Genomic DNA, 19503 nt, shown 5'->3' with positions numbered 1-19503 from the left:
CTGTTTATTTCTGCAACACTGAAGGAATTGTCTGTGGACAATTATCCTGGTTTGGATAATACTCTCAAACTATCTAGGAGGCCATAGTTAAGCCAAGCTACACTGAAGAATGGAATGGGGTGGTAGAAGTTTAACTCAGAATGAATTATGATGTTTCTCCACTTGGTAGGGAGACGACTAATAATGCCCACACACACACCAAAAAAAAAAAAAAAAAAAATTCCATAGCCTTTACTGTGTTCTATGCATGGACCCCATCACTTTATTTTGAATCATTTCATCCTTAAAACAACTCTATAAGGCAGCCACTTTTACATAATTTAACTCCACAAAGAAGTTAAATTACATGTCCAAAGTTAGAAGGCCAGTATGTGTCAGAACTTAGATTAAAACCTAGCACACCAGTGGTTTCCAATCTTGTGGCACACTAGAATCACCTAAGGATCTTTAGAAACCACTGCTGCCTAGCTACTACCCCCAGACATTATGATTTAATTGTTATGGGGTCAGACCTGGACATTCAAACTCTCCAGGTGATTTTTTTCCTCCACTGAAGAATTTACTGGGGCTCTTTGACCTGTGAATATAAGTCTGAGCTTACAGAGCAATGTGGGGTTTCCTAGCTCACTGAGCATGTGCTTTCCTACACAGTCATCAGGATGTACAGGACTGGGGGTGATGACCAACACTGGAACCCCCCTGCCCAGGTGCAGTTGCCTCTCCCTGCTCTCTCTGCCCAACCAGCTATCCCTGGGGCAGAAGACAGCTCTGTGTGCCTCCAGTCATTCTGGAGGCTAACTCTGGGTCTGTCCAGGTATGTCTGTGTGTCCTCTGGGACCTGCCAATTGGTAATAATATCTTCCCTGTCCATGCCTTGTTTGCAGTCACCAGCCCTACCTTGGGGTAGCACAAGAATGGACTTGCCTTTCAGAGTGAAGATGACAGAACCAGCTAAAAGTTCTGTTTTTAAATTTTTTTTTAAATTGAGGTATAGTTGTTTCACAATGTTGTGTTAGTTTCTACTGTACAGTGAAGTGAATCAGCTATATGTATATATATATCCCCTCTTTTTTGGATTTCCTTCCCATTTAGGTCACCACAAAAGCTCTCCTGGGGATTCTAATGACCAGCATTATGTTATTCTGTCTTGATATAACATGTGGCAGACAAAAACAAATACAATACAATCAAACAAAAATAATAAGGTAGAATAGAAAGATAAGATGGGGGAAAGTTATCTGTTTTATCTAGATGAGCCAAAATCAATCCATATTCCAAATTAAATATATTTAACATGGCATCACATCAGCTCTTAAGGTCTGCTTTCCCTGTGCTAGGACTCTGTGTAATGGACCATGAGATGGTAGCTAAGTGTCAATCACCAGAGAACATACATACTGTTGATTAAGGGGGAAAAATATGATTATGGAAGTTTTGTCTGAATAATTTTTATCTAATATGCACACCATTTTGAAGGAGAAAATAATTTTAAGGTATTATTAGCAGCTTATCTTTTTTTGGTTATTTCTGGGAGAAAATCATATAGAAACATCCACAATATAAGAAATTAGGGCAAATTTGGAGCTCTTCAAATAGCAAAGTTTAACCTACTTTTCTCTTTTAAATAATGGCTTCAGCTTATTCACATGCCTTTAGCACATTTTTTTTTGAGTTTTGCAGTTTATTGAAACCATACGTACATTGTTTGGCTGTAGAATTCTAAAATCATATTTTTTTCCAAAAAGGTTTTTATCCCATATCACAGAGTAATGATTTATAGCAAAGGAATACACAAGTCACTCAATTTGCTTCTCAGTGTGTTATACAGAATTATTTGCTCATTTGGTAAACATTACCTCATCTACTTCTTCACCTTCTTCATCATAATCATCATCATCATCTTCAATAGCTTCTCCAGTAAAGTATATCACTGATTTTAGGATTATATGCTCACGTAAAAAGTGACCAATTTCAAAGTCCGCAGCAAGGATAGCTTCAGCAGCATCATCCAGGTCTCCACTCTCGGGAACTTCAGGAGGAGCAAAAAAATTAAAGAGTCATTAGAAACTGTTTTGGTCACAGTACGAACTGTTCCACGTCCCTTGTGTTTCTGCTGCTTCTTAATGGTTTTCAAAGTGACATTCTTCCCTTTTTTCCTATCCGTCTGGCACCCTGTACAACCCATCATTTCTGGTCCATCAAAAGAGAAAGGATGAGAATCCTCTGGTTCTGACCTCATCCTATATGTCTTTGTCAACGCTTCATTTGTGAATTACTCATTGGGTTCAAAGTGAAATTCTAAGACAAAACTCATAGGCTGACCAGCATCTGAGAACTTCACTTTAATACCTTTCAAGTGCTTCAGAATAGGTTCATCATGTTCCTGAACCATATCGCTGAGCAATTCTTAAAAACAGTCAACCAAAAGTCAGGAATTCCCTTGGGGTCTTCTTTTTCTTTATCCTTTTTCTCATCTTCAATCTTGGCCTTTTCTTTTAGCTTCTCTGAAATTTCATCTTCCTCATCTGGTTTCCATTCACGTTCTTCTTCTTTAGGTTCATAAATGGCATTAATGATCTCAAATCTCTTATCAAATAGAGGCTGATAGAGAACAGCATACTTTTTTTTTAACATCTTTATTGGAGTATAATTGCTTTACAATGGTGTGTTAGTTTCTGCTGTATAACAAAGTGAATCAGCTATACATTTACATATATCCCCATATCTCCTCCCTCTTGCGTCTCCCTCCCACCCTCCCTATCCCACCCCTCTAGGGGTTCACAAAGCACTGAGCTGATCTCCCTGTGCTATGCGGCTGCTTCTCACTAGCTAGCTATTTCACATTTGACAGTGTATATATGTCCATGAGAACAGCATACTTTCTTTCAAGATCATGAACTTCCTCATAGAACTTTGCTTCTATCTGTGCCCATTTAACTTGAAGTTTTTTGAGAGCATTCACGCGTCTTTTAACTACCCTAGGCAAACTTTCAATGTATCCTGTTGGTGTTTCTACCAGACCACCAGGTCTTTCTTGAAGGGCTGCAAGAATCTGAGGATTTTGCATCATCTGAACAGTCAGCTGATGCGCTTTGATTTTTGTTTCTTCACCAGTTTCTTCTACTTCTTCAACGTCATCCAAATCTTGACCAAGTTCAGGCTGTGCTTTGTTGTCGATGTCTGCCATGTTGTATGAACGCCAAAAATCTCGTCCCTCTTGCGTGGTACCGGGAAGGGTGAGGGCGGCGGGGTGGGGGGGCCAGCCATCTGGTCCCGGCTCTCAGCATCCTGACGGCGAGCGCTCCTTAGTCCCCGACCCTGTCACGGCCTGATTCCTGCAGCTCTCCGGTCCCCGGTAACCATTTTCTCTTCCCGCCCATTTTTTCCCCCTCAGAACAACAGTTCTTTCCTCTGACGTGACTTTAGCACATCTTGATTGATATACCATGTGACGGGGATACGAGAATGAACAAGACAAACAATGTGCCTTCCCCCGTAGTTTTTTACAGTCTGGAGGGGAAAGGATAGAAGATAGTCGTCCATCATGGTCATTATGGTAGACACGCTATCTGCTGTCACAGGGTAATAAAGGGTGTAATGGGAGCACGGAACAAGAATACCTAACCTATCAGGATAGGTTTCCCAGGGGAAGTGATACCTAAGCTGATAGTGGAAGGAAACTAGGCTGGGGACAGAGAAAGCCTGAACCAAGTCAGAGGCAATACTATGGAAAAAGTGTAGTGGAGAGAGAGGGAGGACAGAGTAGGGGCTGTTTGTGCAGCAGAAATGGTGTCTGCCCTGCCAGGGGCTACATTACCTAGCATCCGTTTTCCAGCACCCCTTCTGTCAAGGTGGCTGACTGAATAGTTATTACCAACGGAATATGAGCAGAAATGACGTGAGTCAAGCAGGACCAGGGCTTTTAAGGAGGGTGGGATAGTTCCCCCCATAATATCTTTGCTATCCTTTTCCCTCTTTCTCCGCTGGCTGAATTCAGAGAACTCTGAGGCCCTGGGGCACGGCAGAGTCACCAGATAGAGCCTGCGCACTTGAATCGCCAAATAAGGGGAGGCCACAAGATGACAGTGGATGGTAACACAAATAAGAAGTAAATGTTAATGGGATAAATCAATACTGTTTGGGGGGTTGTTTTTTATAGCAGCTAGCATATCCCAATCTGAAAGAAATTTAGTACAATTAGAGAAATGTGGGGTTGGGAGAGGAATGGGAAGAGAAGGGTAAGAGCTTGGGTCAGACAGGAAGGTTTGAATCAGATCAAGAAGACCTGAAAAGTGTAGGGGAAAGTTGGGAAAGGTTTTGGCATGGACCCAAAAGCCAACTGGGTACACTGTCTAACTCACCTTTCTGGATTATCTGATTCTAAAGTCTCTGTGCTTTTCTTTGTCTTTGGAGCTATTTAAAACTCTTAAATTATAGGTAACTGTTAGTTATTTTTATTCAGTAGATATGATTGACAGAGTTGATGACAGAAGGGTTGAGACTGGGAAACAGAGAGAGGAGTCAAAAATGGCTTCTAGAGTTCTGGCTTGAGCAACTGATTAGGTGCATACTAGCTGGGGTCTGGGAGTGGAAGACAAGATGTAACTAGGGAATGGGCATGTTGAATTTGTTATGGTTAAAGGCTCTCCAAGAGTCTTGTCAACTTAGCAACAGGATAAGTGGGCTTAAAGCTCAAGAGTGAGATCTGAGCTGGTGATACTTATGGGAGAGTCATTTTGTAAATGTCACAATTGGGAGAAGGTAAAATGAGAAAAGAAAAGGGTCTGTCACAGAACCCTGAAAAACACCAACATTTATGAGATGGACAGTGGCAGAGAGAACTTCAGAGGAGAATGAGGTGGAGCTGCTAGAGAATACACAGAAAACAAGAGGAGGTGGTTAATTGGAAGCCAGGAAAGAATTTCTAGCACTAAGAACAATCAACGTATAAAATGCTGTAAGAGGTGAGATGGAGGCTGAAAATGCTCGTTGAAATGAACAAGATCTTGGATATCTAGTTAAGAGCAATTTTATTGGAGAGGTAAGGACTGAAGCCAAGCTGCAGTTGACTGAAGAGTAAGTAGTTAGTGGAGACAACGAGGAGAGACCACATTCTCAGGACGTTTTGTCAAGGAAGGGGGTAAAGGATGAGAGCTGGAGGGAATTCGAGTCCAGAAAGTTTGTTTTATTTTTTTTTTCCTTTAACATGATGGAAACTTGACTATAGTATATGCTGATGGGAAGGTGCCAGTAGAGAGGGAGAGTTTACAGACAGAAAAGAGAGAGAATACTTTCGAAAGGGTTTAAAGGAAACCTACATAAATGGGAAGACATCCTTGTTAGTGGATTAGAAAACGATATTGTTGAAATGGAAATACTCCCCAAATTGATGTACAGATTCAGTGCCATTCCAATCTAAATCTCACCTGTGTTTTTCTAGAGAAATTGGCAGGCTAATTCTAAAATGCATATAGAAATGCAAAGGGGGAGGGGTAATTGGGAGATTGGGATTGACATATACATACTACTCTATATAAAATAGATTACCAATAAGGACCTACTCTATAGCACAGGGAACTCTACTCAGTGTTCTATAATGGCCTATATGGGAAAGGAATCTAAAAAAGAGTGGATATAGGTATATGTATAACTGATTCACTTTGCTGTACACCTGAAACTAACACAATATTGTAAATCAACTATACTCCAATAAAAATTATTTTTAAAAAAAAGAAAGAATAAAAATGCAAGGGACTCAGAATAGCCAAAACATTCTTGCAAAAGAGCAGGGTTAGTGGAGTTCCAGTTTTCACATTTTACTACAAAGCTATATAGTCAGAAGGGTGTGGCACTGGTATAAGGCTAGACATGTGGATCAATAGAATAGAATTGCGAGTTCAGAAGTAAACCTTTATATTTATGGTCAACTGATCTTTGATAAAGAAGCCAAGATGTTTTATTTATTTATTTTTTTGGCTGCGCCGTGCAGCTTGTGGGGACCCCGACCAGGGATTGAACCTGCACCCTCAGCAGTGAAAGCAAAGAGCAGAGTCCTAACCACTGGACCTCCAGGGAACTCCCAAGAAGCCAAGATATTTCAATGGGTTAAAAGAGTTTTTTGACCAAGTAGTACAGGAACAACTGGACATCTACATGCAAAACTATGAATTTGGACTTCTGCCTCATACCATACACAGAAATTAAATCAAAATTGATAAACTCTTGAGTCTTTTAAAGAGAAAACTGGCAAATTAGAAGACTGCAATGATAAATTGAACCAGTACCCAGCACAAAAGAGAGAAAAAATAAGCATTGATGACATGGAAGGCAGATTAACAAGATATAGGAGCAGATTCCAATTCCTATAAAATGGACTATAAAACAGAGATGATAATAATACTTTTCTGGTGGGTACTGTGAGGATTTCATGAGTTTATTCACATGAAGGCTTTCAACAGGGCCTAGTGTCAGCATTCAATAAATATTAGCTATAATTGATTTGAAATTTATTTGTGTAAGTAGTATGAGGTAGAAAGCTAATGATATTTTTAATATAGACTGTTTAAATTATATTAGCGCCTGGAAAAAGATTTCTTACATCTGTTCTAAGCTTCCCGGCAGATTTTTTTTTCCTTGTTTTAATATTTCCCTGCAGATTTTTATAATCCCATTTCTACCTCCTCCCTACTCCCACCCCAACTAATATTATTTCATTACATGTTATTTTTTTAACATCTTTATTGGAGTATAATTGCTTTACAATGTTGTGTTAGTTTCTGCTGTATAACAAAGTGAATCAGCTGTATGCATACATATATCCCCACATCCCTTGCCTCTTGCATCTCCCTCCCACCCTCCCGATCCCACCCCTCTAGGTGGTCACAAAGCACGGAGCTGATCTCCCTGTGCTATACAGCTGCTTCCCACTAGCTATCTATTTTACATTTGGTGGTGTATATGTGACAATGTTACTCTCTCACTTCGTCCAAGCTTACCCTTCCACTTCCCCATGTCCTCAAGTCCATTCTCTATGTCTGTGTCTTTATTCCTGTCCTGCTACTAGGTTCATCAGAACCATTTGTCTTTTTTAAGATTCCACATATATGTGTTAGCATACGGTGTTTGTTTTTCTCTTTCTGACTTACTTCACTCTGTATGACACATTCTAGGTCCATCCACCTCACTACAAATAACTCAATTTCGTTTCTTTTTAGGACTGAGTAATATTCCATTGTATATATATGCCACATCTTCTCTATCCATTCATCTGTCGATGGACACTTAGGTTGCTTCCATATCCTGACTATTATAAATAGTGCTGCAGTGAACATTGTGGTACATGTCTGGTTTTGAATTATGGTTTGCTCAGAATATATGCCCAGTAGTGGGATTGCTGGTTCATATGGTAGTTCTATTTTTAGTATTTTAAGGGACCTCCATACTGTTCTCCATAGTGGCTGTATCAATTTACATTCCCATGAACAGTGCAAGAGGGTTCCCCTTTCTCCACACCCACTCCAGCATTTACTGTTTATAGATATTTTGATGATGGCCATTCTGACCGGTGTGAGGTGATACCTCATTGTAGTTTTGATTTGCATTTCTCTAATGATTAATGATGTTGAGCATCCTTTCATGTGTTTGTTGCCCATCTGTATATCTTCTTTGGAGAAATGTCTTTTTAGGTCTTCTGACCATTTTTCGATTGGGTTGTTTGTTTTTTTGATGTTGAGCTGCATGAGCTGCTTGTGTATTTTGGAGATTAATCCTTTGTCAGTTGCTTCATTTGCAAAAATTTTCTCCCATTCTGAGGGTTGTCTTTTTGTCTTGTTTATGGCTTCTTTTGCTGTGCAAAAGCTTTTAAGTTTCATTAGGTCCCATTTGTTTATTTTTGTTTTTATTTCCATTTCTCTAGGAGGTGGGTCAAAAAGGATCTTTCTGTGATTTATGTCATAGAGTGTTCTGACTATGTTTTCCTCTGAGAGTTTTATAGTGTCTGGCCTTACATTTAGGTCTCTAATCTATTTTGAGTTTATTTTTGTGTATGGTATTAGGAAGTGTTCTAATTTCATTCTTCTACATGTAGCTGTCCAGTTTCCCCAGCACCACTTATTGAAGAGGCTGTCTTTTCTCCATTGTATATTCTTGCCTCCTTTATCAAAGATAAGGTGACCATATGTGTGTGGGTTTACTTCTGAGCTTTTTATCCTGTTGCATTGATCTGTATTTCCGTTTTTGTGCCAGTACCATGCTATCTTGATTACTGTAACTTTGTAGTATAGTCTGAAGTCAGGGAGCCTGACTCAAGATTGCTTTGGCTATTCCGGGTCTTCTGTGTTTCCATACAAATTGTGAAATTTATTGTTCTAGTTCTGTGAAAAATGCCATTGGTAGTTTGATAGGGATTGCATTGAATCTGTAGATTGCTTTGGGTAGTATAGTCATTTTCACAATGTTGATTCTTCCAATCCAAGAACATGGTATATCTCTCCATCTGTTTGTATCATCTTTAATTTTTTTCATCAGTGTCTTAGTTTTCTGCATATAGATCTTTTATCTCCTTAGGTAGGTTTATTCCTAGGTATTTTATTCCTTTTGTTGCAATGGTAAATGGGAGTGTTTCCTTAATTTCTCTTTCAGAATTTTCGTCCTTAATGTATAGGAATGCAAAGATTTCTGTGCATTAATTTTGTATCCTGCTACTTTACCAAATTCACTGATTAGCTTTAGTAGTTTTCTGGTAGCATCTTTAAGATTCTCTGTGTATAGTATCATGTCATCTGCAAACAGTGACAGTTTTATTTCTTCTTTTCCAATTTGGGTTCCTTTTATTTCTTTTTCTTCTCTGATTGCTGTGGCTTAAACTTCCAAAACTATGTTGAATAATAGCGGTGAGAGTGGGCAACCTTGTCTTGTTCCTGATCTTAGAGGAAATGGTTTCAGCTTTTCAGCATTGAGAACGATGTTGGCTGTGGGTTTGTCATATATGGCCTTTATTATGTTGAGGTAGGTTCTATGCCCACTTTCTGGAGAGTTTTTATCGTAAATGGGTGTTGAATATTGTTGAAAGCTTTTTCTGCATCTATTGAGATTATCATATGATTTTTATCCTTCAATTTGTTAATATGGTGTATCACATTGATTGGGTTGCATACATCAAAGAATCCTTGCATTCCTGGGATAAACCCCACTTGATCATGGTGTATGATCCTTTTAATGTGCTGTTAGAGTCTGTTTGCTAGTATTTTGTTGAGGATTTTTGCATCTATGTTCATCAGTGATATTGGCCTGTAGTTTTCTTTTTTTGTGACATCTTCGTCTGGTTTTGGTATCAGGGTGATGGTGGCCTCGTAGAATGATTTTGGGAGTGTTCCTCCCTCTGCTATATTTTGGAAGAGTATGAGAAGGATAGGTGTTAGCTCTTCTCTAAATGTTTGATAGAATTTGCCTGTGAAACCATCTGGTCCTGGGCTTTTGTTTGTTAGAAGATTTTTAATCACAGTTGTGATTGGTCTGTTTATATTTTCTGTTTCTTCCTGGTTCAGTCTTGAAGGTTGTGCTTTTCTAAGAATTTGTCCATGTCTTCCAGGTTGTCCATTTTATTGGCATATAGTTGTTTGTAGTAGTCTTTTATAATCCTTTGGGTTTCTGCAGTGTCAGTCATTACTTCTCCTTTTTCATTTCTACTTCTGTTGACTTGAGTCTTCTCCCTTTTTTTCTTGATAGGTCTGGCTAATGGTTTATCAATTTTGTTTATCTTCTCCGAGAGCCAGCTTCTAGTTTTATTGATCTTTGCTATTGTTTCCTTCATTTCTTTTTCATTGATTTCTGATCTGATCTTTATGATTTCTTTCCTTCTGCTAACTTTAGGGTATTTTCTTCTTTCTCTAATTGCTTTAGGTATAAGGTTAGGTTGTTTATTTGAGATTTTTCTTGTGTCTTGAGGTAGGATTGTATTGCTATAAACTTCCCTCTTAGAACTGCTTTTAACTTTTGCTTGTCTGTAAAGGTTTTAATTTCTCCCTCGAATCTGAATGAGATCCTTTCTGGGTAGAGTAATCTTGGTTGTAGGTTTTTCCCTTTCACCCCTTTAAATATGTCCTGCCACTCCCTTCTGGCTTGCAGAGTTTCTGCTGAAAGATCAGCTGTTAACCTTATGGAGATTCCCTTGTATGTTTTTTGTTGCTTTTCCCTTGCTGCTTTTAATATTTTTTGTTTGTATTTAATTTTTGATAGTTTGATTAATATGTGTCTTGGCATGTATCTCCTTGGATTTATCCTGTATGGGACTCTCTATGCTTCCTGGACTTGACTGACTATTTCCTTTCCCATGTTAGGGAAGTTTTCAACTATAATCTCTTCAAATATTTTCTCAGACCCTTTCTTTTTCTCTTCTTCTTCTGGAACCCCTATAATTCGAATGTTGGTACGTTTAATGTTGTCCCAGAGGTCTCTGAGACTGTCCTCAATTCTTTTTTTTTTTTTTGGCGGTACACGGGCCTCTCATTGCTGTGGCCTCTCCCATTGCAGAGCACAGGCTCCAGACGTGCAGGCCCAGCGGCCATGGTTCACAGGCCCAGCCGCTCTGCAGCATGTGGGATCCTCCCGGACCGGGGCACAAACCCACAACCCCTGCATCTGCAGGCGGACTCTCAACCACTGTACCACCAGGGAAGCCCTGTCCTCAATTCTTTTCATTCTTTTTTCTTTATTCTGCTCTGCAGTAGTTATTTCCACTATTTTATCTTTCAGGTCACTTATCCGTTCTTCTGCCTCAGTTATTCTGCTATTGATTCCTTCTAGAGAATTTTTAATTTCATTTATTGTGTTGTTCATCATTGTTTTTTGTTCTTTAGTTCTTCTAGGTCCTTGTTAAACGTTTCTTGTATTTTCTCCATTCTATTTCCAGGATTTGGGATCGTCTTTACTATCATTACTCTGAATTCTTTTTCAGGTAGACTGCCTATTTCCTCTTCATTTGTTTGGTCTGGTGGATTTTTACCTTGCTCCTTCATCTGTTGCATATTTCTCTGTCTTCTCATTTTGTTTAACTTACTGTGTTTGGGGTCTCCTTTTCGCAGGCTGCAGGTTCATCGTTCCCATTGTTTTTGGTGTCTGCCCCCAGTGGGTGATGTTGGTTCAGTGGCTTGTGTAGGCTTCCTGGTGGAGGGGACTGGTGCCTGTGTTCTGGAGGGTGGGACTGGATCTTGTCTTTCTGGTGGGCCACACCACATCTGGTGGTGTATTTTGGGGTGTCTGTGAACTTAGTATGATTTTAGGCAGCCTCTCTGCTAATGGGGTTGTGTTCCTGTCTTGCTAGTTGTTTGGCATGGGGCGTCCAGCACTGGAGCTTGCTGGCCGTTGGATGGAGCTGGGTCTCAGTGTTGAGCTGGAGATCTCTGGGAGAGCTCTCGCCGATTGATATTACATGGGGCTGGGAGGTCTGCGGTGGTCCGATGTCCTGAACTCGGCTCTCCCACCTTGGAGGCTCATGCCTGACACCAGGCCTGAGCACCAAGACCCTGTCAGCCACATGGCTCAGAAGAAAAAGGAGAAAAAAAGAAAGAAAAAAAATTTTTTAATCAAAAATTTAAAATAAAATAAATTATTAAGGTAAAAATTAAATAAAAGTAAAAAAGAAGGGAGCAACCAAACCAATAAAAAAATCCACCAGTGATAACAAGTGCTAAAAACTGAACTGAGATAAACATAAAAATCATTACATGTTATTTTAATTTGACCTTTCACACCATAATTTATGGTTAAAATGTGGTCTTCTATATTATACTTCTTTATCAACTTTAACCATAGCATTCTTGAAGGGAATAATTTTTAAAGACTTCTACCAAGGAAAATCTGACTGTCAATAAAAGCATTTAGGGCTTCCCTGGTGGCGCAGTGGTTGAGAGTCTGCCTGCCGATGCAAGGGACGCGGGTTCGTGCCCTGATCCGGGAAGATCCCACATGCCGCGGAGCGGCTGGGCCCATGAGCCATGGCCGCTGAGCCTGTGTGTCCGGAGCCTGTGCTCTGCAACGGGAGAGGCCACAACAGTGAGAGGCCTGCGTACCGCAAAAAAAGAAAAAGCATTTAGAGCAGATGAATGAACCTGTAATATGATGTATTCATTACTTCCCAGAAATAAAAGGATTAGTGAAACATCAATTCAAATCCTTACTAGACCCCTCATTAGACTATCTTATCAGTTCTGAGACATCTGGAAAATATAGCTGGAATATTCAAGATAGTCTGTCCACACGTCCTCTTCATAAAGCAAACATTGTTTTGGCTGGAAATACTCCGTAATAAAATAGAAACCAGCTGCTTTCCTTTAATATTCTATTGAAATATTTCAAAAAGAACTTCATTTCATTTTCTCAAATCATTCCCATAACCATCGCCTCAAATGTTTTTTTTCTCATAAATTCTTGATGGCATGTGAATCTTTAAAAAGTCCCACTTGGCACATTTTGTGGTTTTGTTGAAATGTTTGCCTTTTAATCACGCAGGATGGAGGCTTCAAAACAGCACAACTACTTTATAGAAATAATTAGTGGTCTGCCCAAAGCCTGCAGTTCCATAGAATTGTTATTCCCTTAATATGTATAGTACTTAAGGAATTTATTATATACCTGAAAGAAGTTTAACGGAGATAAAGAAATTTGGAAATTTGTTTTTGTTTTTTGGCCATGCTGTGCAGCTTGTGGGATCTTAGTTCCCCAACCAGGGGCTGAACACAGGCCCCGGCAGTGAAAGCACCAAGTCCTAACCACTGGACCGCCAGGGAATTCCCAGAAATCTGGAAATTTGAATTCTGCTTCATAGAGTAGTTTATTAGTAAAAGTCAGTAGAACATTTAAGCTATGTTATAAATTAATTTCTTTTCCCCTCCTCCCCAAAATTGTGCTTTGGAATAAGGAAAAATACGAAAGAAAATGCACTAAGGGCAAACAATAGTGGGAAATAATCTATAACAAACTGAATGATATCTTTGCTATCAAAATGTATCACAGAAATTCAGGGACTTCCCTGACGGTCCAATGGTTAAGACTCTGCGCTCCCCTGCAGGGGACACTGGTTCGATCTCTGGTTGGGGAGCTAAGACCCTGCATACCCTGCATGCCTCCCCCCCAAAAAAAGGAAAATCACAGAAATTCATAAGTAAATGTAAAACAATGCCAATCTTCTTGATTATTTTTTATTTTGAAAAATAGTTATTTTTCATAAAATTATGTTGTCTGTGTTAACATCTAATGGATTTATTATTGTTATTTTTAAATCAATGTATAAATATTTTAATTTTTAAAATAAATTTATTTAGTTAGTTATTTTTTGCTGCATTGGGTCTTCGTTGCTGCACGCGGGCTTTCTCTAGTTGTGGCAAGCGGGGGCTACTCTTCATTGCAGTGCACGGGCTTCTCATTGAGTTGGCTTCTCACTGCAGTGGCTTCTCTTGTTGTAGAGCACAGGTTCTAGGTGCACAGGTTCTAGGTGCACAGGCTCAGTAGTTGTGGTGCCCGGGCTTTGTTACTCTGTGGCATGTGGGATCTTCCCGGACCAGGGCTTGAACCCTTGTCCCCTGCATTGGCAGGCGGATTCTCAACCACTGGGCGACCAGGGAAGTCCCCCTAATGAAGCTTCAATCTCTTTACTCTCATGAAAACAGAAGGCAATCAGGCCTTGAAATATTTCTACCGCAATTTAATTATTCACCTCCAGTCCCTCAAGGTATTCCTTGTCTCCTAATATTGGTAATTATCTCCTTTAGCCAAATAAAAATGTGTGATTTTTATTTGTAATTGCTCCAGGTATTAGAAGGAGTAATTGTTAAGTGTTGCCCAAGTACCGTGAAGATGAAAAATGCTATGTAATTATCACCATGGGAAAATGACTTTCCATGCACTTAGCTGAAATCACTACCTGGGCTTATGGAGTTAAATCTGAACCTTCAGGACTTCTGGGATGAACGCGGTGACGTAGGTTTAGCATCTGTCTGGTTTTTCTCAAGTCATGCAAAAGCATCAAGAAGGATGACCAAATCAATGAACTTTTGTTCAGCAAAATTGGGAGCAGATCCACAGCCTTCAAAATATGAATCGGAGCTGCTAAGAGCAGCTGAGATCAGACAGAAGCCAGAACGAAGGAGGTGGTGATGCGATGGGAGGCCCAATCAGCAGCAGCATAGTCCAGGAAGCATCAGCAAACATAAGCCTCCGAAGATGAGGGTGTCACCTTGAAGAGAAGGTGTGCATCTCCTCTTATCCATGGACTTGGGTAGCAGGACTGGAGGTAGGAGTCCTCCCGGAACCTGATTTATTTCAGAGTAGAAGAGGAAGGGGTCTACACAAATAATTAAACAGAGAAGCCATAGGCATTAGTCTGCTAGGGCTGCCGTAACAAAGTACCACAAACTGAGTGGCTTAAACAACAGAAATTTATTGTCTCATGGGTCTGGTGGCCAGAGGTCTGAAATCGAGGTGTTTGGAGGGCTGGTTCCTTCCGAGGGCTACGAGGGAGAATCTGTTCCGTGCCTCTTGCCTAGTTGCTGGTGATTGCTGGCGATCTTTTGGACACAGGGCAGTGGGCTTCTCAGGAGATACACTTTCCAGCAGAGCACAGAGCAGGCAGACCCAAGGAGGGGACCACTGGCCCTTCCTGGAGACCCAGTTTCTATTGATGCAGCAAAGCTGAACAAACAATTCACACCAAGGTAATAGCAACTAAGTACTCTCACCTCCTTGTTGGCCTTTCAAAAAAAGGGAGCCAGGGTGGGTGCTACTTAACTCCATTGGAATTAAGCTACCATGGTAAAATTTTAGTACAATTTTTAGATAAATCTTCCCCTCTGGAAAGGCATGAGGGGAGGTACTTGGAAAAGCCGTAACTACTTTGGTCCCTTACATCACATAATTGGTTAGAGAGATGGGAAGTGCCAACTGGCCCCGGTAAGCATGGTGGAGAGCTGGCTCCAGTAAGCCTGCTGGACGGCACTTGCGAGGGGCCAGCCGGCCATGACGGAGTGATGCCACGGAAGATGCCAAGGAAATCTGCATGAATGCTGAATTCCTGTCATGCTGGTGCCCTCCTTCTTCAGGCGCTTCACCAGGCCCGTCACCAGTGTTCCTACCCTCTGCCATTGGCAACAGACCCAGCCAGTGACTGCCAGCAGTAGAGAGGAAGGGGAGGGATATGGGCATTGAACAGCCATCCTCCCCGGCCGGCCCAGCCCACTGGGATCTACTCCTCTGAGCTCCCCTGCCTTGACCACCATGGCCAGGGCTTCCATGACGCACAACTCCAGAGGACGCCACTCACTTGCAGACCCAGGCTGGTTTTGTTCAGTATCTGTGTATGAGTTTGTCTTACCACCTCGGCTAGACAGCTCCTGGTGGGCCAGGACAGATTTGTAAATCTTTTTATACACCAAACCACCTAGCGCTAAGCCCAGCCCGATAAATATTTGCTGATGGATGGGCAATCCAGAAAAGGGGTCACTGACCCCGAATCGCAGATAAACGCACGGTTTAGTCTTGTAAGAGCACCTATTTTAGAGCTCTGCAAGCCTGATTCTGCCCAGCTTTGGCATCTGGTACAGCTATTAGTCATTCAGAAATGTGACCTTTCCTGACACAGGGTGTCTCCGAGCAGGAGTGTGACTTGACGCACAGCGGCTTTCTGCCCGTGCTAAGGTCAGTTTCCTCTTCCCTAAAAGGGTTCAGTTTTGAGCAGGGATTTCACGAGCCACAGGGAGAGCTGACGCACTCTGCAAAGCTCTGAGTGGGGTTTGGATTAGTCATGGTCGTAACCGCTGTTTATGCAACCTTGGCGCGGGCCCAGGCTCTCATTTCTCCCAGAGGCCCATGGTGCTTCTCCCTGTGATTTTTTTCTCTATTTTTTTGAAGCATGGGACCTCAAAACCATACTTGAATACTTGTCCTCTAATGTAAGAGTTTGAGCAGCTACATGATACCTTATTGGGCCCTTTCAAGCCTGCCCACCTTCCATCGGGCAACGAACACGCAGTAAAAACACTTTCAGACACTTTCACAGCACTGTCTGTGTGCTGGGCTGCCCTGCTGGAATCAATTGTAAGTGGGTGAAAAACAATGGGAAAAAAACAAACAAACAAAAGCAAAGATGCTGAACTGAGAATTAGAGGGCCGGTGGTTTAGTCAGTAGCTTGTTGCACGGCCTTGAGCTGATTACTCCTCTGTGCTCCATGTTTCCATCTGCACGGTGGAGCACAGAGGAGCGTGCTCCGCCCCTGCCATCCACAGGGCGCCTGTTCTGAGCCATGTGTCCCTCTGGGAATGAGAAGTAGGAGGGTGGGACGGGGCAGGCCAGCACCAAGCCCCCTAGCCCTTCCCTGGTGCCCTTGGCATGCATGACTGGGGGTGGGGATGTCATCTGTGGCCACAGGACAGAGGTGGCTATGTTTTTCCAGGTCAGAGACTGAGTTTGGAATTGTTCTCATGACACAGTCCCCAAGCTCTCTGGTTCCTAAACTTAATTATTAAGACCAATAAATTGATTCTTCCTTTCTAAGAATGCCGGTCTCCAAATGCCCAAGGGTGAGAGGGCAGCCTTTAGTGGCTCCAGCTGCCTGGGAGGGCAGCGGGGACCCAGCACCATCCCAGGAGACATGGGCTTGGCTTGGGTTCCAGTTATACCCTCAACTCACAGAGTGACCTTGAGGGAGTTCCTTCCCCTCCTAGGGCCTCAGTTTTCCCATCAGTGCAATGAGGGGGTGGACTGTGGGAACCCCAGGGTTTCTTTTGACTCGGAGGTTTAAGGATCTGTTTGCCTTTCCTTCTCCATCAGGCCTTTTTGCTTCCTTGCTTCTCCATCCTCTCAGTCTTCTAATTCCTTTCCCCATGCTTGCTGGAGATCTTTTTCTGGCTGATCTTGGCTGTTTCACTGATACGGGCCCCAGTTTTCTCAGTGGGCAATGAGAGTTTGACTAAGAGGCTCTAAGGGCTCACCCAGCTCTGGTGCTCTGGTCATCCTGGGATCCCATGGTGTAAAGTCCCATCTGGTGCACAGCCGGGGTGGTGCTGGATAATCTGTGCTGGGCCCCTCCATTCACCCATTGCAGGAGGACTCATCCCTCAGATGCCCCAGCTGCTACCTCACCTACTGGCCCAGACTTCTCAGGAGGACTCCATGGACATGTCTTAGACTGAGGCCAACAGGCAGACTCTGTTGTGATTACTTTTTTACCTGTCAGCTTGATTTATAGTCTCCACTTATTCAGTCAAACACTAACCTAGGTGTTGCAGTGAAGACATTTTATAGATGTGATTAAAGTCCATAATCAGTGGACTTTAAGTACGATAGATTATCCTAGATAATCTGGGTGGGCCTGAGTCAATTGCTCGAAAAGCCTCAAATGCAGAGCTGAGGCTTCCTGGGGAGGAAGAAATTCTACCTGTAGACAGTAGCTTCCATCCATGCCCCTGAATTCCACCTGCCCTTCTTAATGACCTTCCGTATAGATTTCAGTTTTGCCCAGCGGTGGCTTCTCTTGTTGCGGAGCACAGGCTCTAGGTATGCGAGCTTCAGTAGTTGCAGCACGTGAGCTCAGTAGTTGCAGCACTCAGGCCCCAGAGTGCATGGACTTCAGTAGTTGTGGCACACAGGCTCAGTAGTTGTGTCTCGTGAGCTCTAGAGTCCAGGCTCAGTAGTTGTGGCGCACGGGCTTAACTGCTCCACGGTATGTGGGATCTTCCCAGAGCAGGGATCGAATCCGTGTTCCCTGCATTGGCAGGCGGATTCTTAACCACTGCACCACAAGGGAAGTCCCTGCTGTGACTTTTAATGGTAGAACCTTCTAAATATATCTTGCTGAGAATGGAGTATTCTACCACCCTCACTACTCAATTTAACAGCTATTCTTGAATATCTAAAATGAAGGCAAACAGCCAAGCATAACCAAGCATGTGAGGCTCCAGGGAATACAAGGATCCTGGGTCTGTGAGCGAAAACAATCCTGCACATTAGGAGAATCTGTGGAATCAGGGGCTGGAAAGGGATCTTGGGCAATTGAAACTCAAGTACCCAGAGTTCTTTGCCTTTTCGTGTTCAAGATCTGAGCTTTTAAGCATCTCTCTCTTTATCCTACAAACACAAACTTACCAAATACCTGAAGTATAATTTTTAAAAGTAATAAACGATGCAGATTCCATTAATGTTTGTCCCTGTTGGGTGAGCAGGACAGGTCGACCTTTTTTTGTACAGTTTATAAAATGGAGAATATTGTCCTCTGAAGTCCAAGAGAAACACAATGCACCTAGCGGATCCTTCCGTCAGGGGCTGAGGGGCTAGGAGTGGGCTGGGATGGGGAGTGACGGGGTCCCTACGACAACAATGGATGTCAGTGAAAATTACGTAGAAGACAAGCCAAGTTTCCCAGAATCTTCTTCTGCTCTCAGACAATCCCAGGCCACGGGGTTGAGGGCTTGCTGAGCTACAGTGAGCAGAAGACTTTGAAAAGGCTCCTGGCCCTCCCTGGTGTGCAGCCTTGAAGCAGGGCGGGACAGCTAGTGTCGAACCTTCTCAGCCCTCACCTGGAGCATGCCGCTCTTCCTCCTTCACTCGTGCATCCATTTTCTTCTTGCTTCGGGCCAGTGCCGACACGCAGAAGGGACTGGCTGCTTCATAACCGGAGCTTCCGATTGCTCAGCCGGCACCCCGCCCTATATCTGGGGCAGCTGCTGAGGGCTTGTCTGGGCCAGGCAGGTGGGCATCAGCACAGGCTGCCAAGCATGAGGCGTGCCCCAGCTGCTCAGCTGGCCTCTTGCAGGCTGCGATGGGGGCACTGACTCATCTTTCTCCTCCCACAGCTTGCAGCCAGGCAAGGAGAGCTCAACTCAGAGCAAGGAGGGGCATCAGCCCCTTGGGCCTCCTTTCTGCCTTCAAGGCTGGCAGTGAGCTCCTGCTGTGAACACTTCGCAGCTGGTCTCAGCTTTGCTCTCTCGACAAGTCACAGTGACCTCAGCTGGTGGATCTGGGGAGCTGGAGGTTCAGTGTGGTGCAGCTTACCTGGCCTTTTGGGTGTACTGGGAGATGAGCAGGGGGTGGCGTAGAGGGCATACTCGCAATTTAAACGTGTAACTCACTGGGGGTGATATTTCGGAAAAATATTAATGTGCTTTTCCCTTTCTGAGTATGTATATTTTCTAATTTTCCTGAGGCATTCATTTACATGGATGAGATGAAGATTGTTCTAGAAGGAATGCAGAAAGGAAGAAAGCATTAATATTTACTTTTTGACACTCAGGATCTTCATAGCCTTGTTAAAATATTGAAATACAATAACTGTACATATTCAAAGTGTACAATTTGATGAGTTTTGACCTACATATACATCTGTGAAATGGTCATCACAATCAAGGTAGCGAACCGATTCATCAAAAGTTTCCTTGCTCTCCCACCAGTTCCCCAGGCAACCACCAATTTTCTTTCTGTCACTATAGATTAATTTGCATTTTCTAGAAATTTATATA

General features: G+C 42.5%; 1 pseudogene; it reads right to left on the bottom strand.

Moving 5' to 3' along the window:
- Positions 1-1697: 1697 nt before the first annotated feature.
- Positions 1698-3359, bottom strand: LOC137205714 (nucleosome assembly protein 1-like 1; annotated as a pseudogene).
- Between the last annotated feature and the right edge of the window lie 16144 nt (positions 3360-19503).

This window comes from Pseudorca crassidens, chromosome 14, assembly GCF_039906515.1.
Source record: "Pseudorca crassidens isolate mPseCra1 chromosome 14, mPseCra1.hap1, whole genome shotgun sequence".
Classification (NCBI taxonomy): Eukaryota; Metazoa; Chordata; class Mammalia; order Artiodactyla; family Delphinidae; genus Pseudorca; species Pseudorca crassidens.
This window is presented reverse-complemented; position numbering and strand designations above follow the sequence as displayed.